A 5,639-nucleotide genomic window follows, 5' to 3' on the forward strand; every position below is an offset into this window, starting at 1 on the left:
AGATAGATAGATAGATAGATAGATAGATAGATAGATAGATGGATGGATGGATGGATGGATGGATGGATGGATGGATGGATGGATGGATGGATAGATAGATAGATGGATGGATGGATGGATGGATGGATGGATGGATGGATGGATGGATGGATGGATAGATAGATAGATAGATAGATAGATAGATAGATAGATAGATGGATGGATGGATGGATGGATGGATGGATGGATGGATGGATGGATGGATGGATAGATAGATAGATAGATAGATAGATAGATAGATAGATAGATAGATAGATGATAGACAGAGGAGATCAACTCTCGATGTGCCCATGAAGGTAATTCCAGAGGTGACTGGCTCAGGAGGACATGGATCATCAATGGATTCAGGTCAGATGTGAGGTCTAGGGGGAGGAAGTAGGTCATAGGGAGTGTCTTAGGATTTCTATTTCTGAAAAGAGACACCGTGACCACAGCAACTTTTATAAAAGAAAACATTTAATTGAGGCAGCAACATACAATTTCAGAGGTTAAGTCCATTATCATCGTGGCAGGGAGAATGGTGGCTGGGAGTATGGCAGCGTTCAAGCAGCCATGGTGCTGGAGGAGCTGAGAGTTCTATGTCTTTCACAGGCAACAGGAAGTGAGTTCAGACATTGGGTGGTATCTTGAGCATATATGAGACCTCAAAGCCCACCTCCACAGTGACATACTTCCTCCAACAAGATTACACCTGCTCCAACAAGGCCATACCTCCTAAAGTGCCACTCCCTTTGAGGGCCATTTTCTTTCATACCACCACAAGGAATATCTCTCACAAGCCGTTGTCTCTTCCTGTGTTTTGTCTTTGCTTCCTGTCGGCTAGGAAGTGACCAGCCTCTGCCACACATTCCCAGTGCCATGGTATTTGGACCAGGTGCACAGGGTCAATCAATCACAATTAAAACCCTCTGACATTGTGAGCTGTTACTGATGGGTCTTTGATCACAGGTTTAACACCCCTTCCCATTCTCTGCAAGTTGTCCCTAAGCTTTCCCAAACCACGATAAAGCCAAGCTATCATTTCAGATAGCTGCAGTCCTCCTGTTTCTTGGGTTCAAACTCAGGCTTAGCCACTTCCTACTGTGTGCACTTGGACACGTTGGGTGACCTCTCAGCCCCACTATGTCTTCATCCATACACGGGCTCAGGGTTGGTGCACTATCTCACCAGTCAGGTTTATGAGCAGATTATGTCCACCTACACGTGTGAAGACCTCATGTAGAACCCTGTCTGAGATGGAACATCTTCACTGGTATCATCTCATGAGCACCAGCACTATTCTCTCTGCTTCCTGGCTGCAGACACCATGTGACCAGCTGCCTCACACTCCTGCCACCATGCCCTCCCCCACCATGATGGACCGTTCCCTCAAACTGTGAGTCAAAATAAACCCTTTCCTCAGCTGCTCTTGAAGGAATTTGTTATAGCTTGAGAAAAGTCAATGGATCCTGTGGTGGTGGTTTGAATGAGAATGCCCCCCCACCCATAAATTCATATACATGAATTTACACACACACACACACACACACACACACACACACACACACACACACACGCTTAGTCCCCAGTTGGTAAATTAGGAAGTGTGGCCTTGGTGGAGAGCCTTTGGGGTGAGTTTCTCCCTGCCTGCTACCTGTGGTCAGGATGTGAAGCCCTCAGTAACTGCTCTAGTGCCATTCCTGTCTGCTTCTCACCATGATGATCAGGGACTACTCCTGTAAACCTGTAAGCAAGCTCCCAATTAAATTCTTTCTTTTATAAGAGTTGCCTTGGTCATGGTGTCTGTACACAACAGTAACTAAGACAGTCTCTATGGCTATCCTTGTACACCTTTTTTTGGTGCTGTTCAAGTAGAAGGCAAGCTACGGAAAGGGGGCAGGGTCCTGTGAGACCAAGGCAGCATTGCCACAGTCCCTGGCCTCCTCTCCAGGGGTCTTGGGGACCTGAGCACAACTGCAGGTCAGACAATGAGCTGTTTGTCTAAGGAAGTTCTCAAGGGACTGAGGAACAATGGTGATCAGCCACTTGCCTGTCTGTGACATCATAAAGGCAAACAGGCCCAAGAAGGGAGCAGAGGGTTCTAGGAGCAAAGGCACCAAAGAGCTCAGAAAGGAGGGGGATCCAGTGACTTGCTGTCCAGGAGCTTGGAGGGCCTCCTCTGAGCTCTGCTCCATTGAGAGGCTGGAGAAGAGCACGTGACCACAAGAACAGCCCTGCTACAACAGTCTGCATTCCATAGAGCAAAGAGAACACCTTGAGAAATTAGAGATGGTTCATCAGGTAAAGGCACTTACTGCCAAGCCTAACGACCAGATTTAGTCCCCAGGAACTATGTCGTGGAGAAAGAGAGGCCACCTTGCAAGTTGTCCTTTGACCTCCACATGCATATCATGGTGCTCATTCATGAACACACACACACACACACACAAATACTTAAAAGATGATAAGATTTTGACAAGGAATGCAATGAAAATAAGGTGACATCGTGGGTAGGGAGTACCCAGTGGGTGGTCAAGAAGGAAAGACAGGTAGTGACACGAGACATGAGAAGAACAGGCAACGGCAAATAGGAATGAGGACGAGGCTGCTGCAGGCACAAAGACCCTGAGGTCAGAGGAACAAGAAAATTGGAGCGGAATGGAGAGGGGCAGACCAGAGCTTTAGTACAGGTTATGGAGGAAGGGGATTCAGGAGTTAAGATGTTAAAATGGGTCTGGGGCTATAGCTCCATTGGTAGAGTGCTTACTTCACAGTTCCCAAGTACAGATAGACCCAGTATGGTGGTAAATGTAATCCCAGTGCCTGAGAGGCAAAGGCAGGAGAACCAAGAGTTCAAGGTCATCCTGGGCTACATAGTAATTTTGAGGTCAGCCTAGGCTGCATGAAGTAACACCTGTTGTGGTTTGAATAGGAATGACCTCCGTAGACTCATGTGTTTGAATTCTTGGTTTATAGGAAGTGACAAAATTAGGAGGTGTGGCCTTGTTGAAGGAAGTATGTCACTGTGGGGGTGGGCTTTAAAGGTTTCAGATGCTCAAGTCCAAGATCAGTGACTTGTTGTGGAATACTATTTTAAAATGTATTACAATTGTTTATGCTGTGAAACATTTGTTTAATGATGCAAAGATGTGTTGCATTCTTTTATGCTGCATTTGTTTTACTCTGTAAAGATGAGTTACTTTGGCTGTCTGAAACACCAGATGGTCTAATAAGGAGCTGACCAACCAATAGTGAGGCAGGAGAAAGAATAGGTGGGGCTGGCAGGCAGAGAGAACACAGAGAAGGAGAAATCTAGGAGGAGGAGGAGGAGCAAGATAGAACAAGGAAAGGAGGACAGCAGGGGTCAGCCACCCAACTACACAGCAAGCCATCGAGAAAGAAGAAAGGTATACAGAAATAGAGAAAGATAAAAGCTCAGAGGCAAAAGATAGATGAGATAATTAAAGATAAGAAAATCTGGTTACAAACAAGCCAAGCTAAGGCTTATTTATAAGAAACAATAAGACTCCATGTGCGATTGGTTTGGGAGTTGGGTGGCGGTCCCCCAAAGGGTAAAGAATTAAAAACAACCAACTACAGTGACTGACAGCTCTTTTCCCGCTGCCCTCAGATCCAGACGACAGCTCTCAGCTCCTTCCCCAGCACCATGTCTGCCTGCACACTGCCATGCTTCCTGCCATGGTGATCACGGGGACTAAACTCTGAACTATAAGCTGGCCTAATTAAATGTTTTCCTTTATAAGAGTTTCTGTGGTCATGATTCTTGTCACAGAAATAGAACACTAAGACAGAAGTTGGTACCAAGGACTGGGGTATTGCTGTGAGAGGCCTGACCATGCTTTTGTTTGAAGGAATCTAGATCCTGGGACTGTGGGTTAGAAAAGCAGTTCAATGTTGTAAGTCCTGCTTAATGGGCCACCCCAGTAGGATCATGAAAGACAGGGGTGCTGAGGGTGATTTGGCCTGTGTGGGGCTTGACTCAGTTCCAAAGGAGAAGAATATTAGCATGTAGCCTAGAGACTGATCTTGTGATATTTTGGTGAAGAATGTGGCTGCTTTCTGCCTTGTTCAAAAGAGTCTGCCCGAGGCTAAATTTAAGGATTAATTCTGTTGGCAGAGGAAATCTCAAAACAGCCTAGCATAGACTCTGTCGTGGGGTTATTAGTGTTAAACTCTAACGAAGATCTTTAATGAAAAGGAGCAAACTGAGACAGTAAAAATACAAAATGTACAAGATGAGGAGAAAAGGAAGTAAGTCCTGTATTCAAGGAAATAAATAGATTTTTTAAAAAAAATCCTTATGTTAAATGAAATAAAGGGAGTAGTGACCTCAGGGCAAGACCCCACACAGCAAAACTTACAACCTGTGAAAAGGAATTAAAGAATGGTTTAGGTCTAAGCATGGTGGCGCACGCCTTTAATCCCAGCACTCTGGAGACAGAGGCAGGCAGATTTCTAGTTAAAGGCCAGCCTGGTCTACAGAGCAAGTTTCAGTACAGGCAGACTTAGGTGTTGATGAAAAACAGAAAGCTGATGAAGATGTAAGTGAACGAGGGGGGCGATGTTCCAGCCCCAGCAAGAAGCAGAACTCGGCAGCTTTGGCCTTATGGTCCTGGCTTTGAAGTCGAGGACAAAAGAAAGGGATTATGGGATCTTCCTCTGTGACTAAGGAAAGCTGCTGAGGCCAGGCATGTGTCAGGGATGGCCCTGAACAGAGGCCTAAAAAGCCAATGCAGGAAGCTATGAAAAAAGGTGAAGCCTGGGTTGCCTTGGAGACCCCAAGATGTTGGCAATGTCAGAGTCATGGGATTCCTGCCGAGGAAAGATGTTAACAGGGAGTGAAACCAACCCAAGAGAAGTGTGTTGCACTAACAGCTGAAAGAGGCCGGGGATCTGAAGAGAGTTTTGACATCAGACATGGAGATGCAGAGTGTGGAGTTTGCCCAGCTGGTTTTCAGTCTTGCTTTGGTCCAGTATTTCCTCCTGTTTGGAACAATAGTGTATTGTATGTTGAAAGTATATGATCTGATTTTTTATTTTGTTTTTATAGGGGATTACAGTTAAGAGATTGCCATGAGTCTCGGGAGAGACTTTGGACTTTTAAATATGGTTGAGACTGTGATAGTTGGACTGAATGCATTTTTGCTTTATGATATGACTACAAGCCTTTGGGGGCCAGGGAGTGGAATGTGGTGGTTTGAATAGGAATGGCCCCCATACACTCATACACTACTAGGAGGTGTGGACTTGTGGGAGGAAGTGGGTCACTGTGGGGTTGGGCTTTGAGGTCTCAGATACCCAAGCTCAGGCTCAGTGACCAACAGTTCTCTTCCTGCTGCCTGTGGATAAAGGTATAGCACTCTCAGCTCTTTCTCTAGCATGGTATCTGCCCGCACTCTGCCACACTTCCCACCATGGTGACAATGGAGTAAATCTCTGAACTGTAAGCCGACCCTAAGGTTTCCCTTATAAGAGTTGCCATGGTCATGTGTCTCTTTACAGTTATAGAAAATCTAACTAAACAACACCCCACAAAACACTTCCCTTCCAAAAGACATTAAATTTAAGGAAGCCTTCTTCTTCTTCTTTTTTTTTTTTTT

General features: G+C 45.5%; 1 protein-coding gene across 1 annotated transcript in view; it reads right to left on the reverse strand.

The window, feature by feature from the left end:
- The window catches only part of Tekt5 (tektin 5), a 35,412-nt gene that overhangs the window by 26,842 nt on the left and 2,931 nt on the right, over positions 1-5,639 (reverse strand). The gene's annotated exons all lie outside the window — the stretch shown is intronic.

Source organism: Microtus ochrogaster, chromosome 7 (assembly GCF_000317375.1).
Source record: "Microtus ochrogaster isolate Prairie Vole_2 chromosome 7, MicOch1.0, whole genome shotgun sequence".
NCBI classification, from domain to species: Eukaryota; Metazoa; Chordata; class Mammalia; order Rodentia; family Cricetidae; genus Microtus; species Microtus ochrogaster.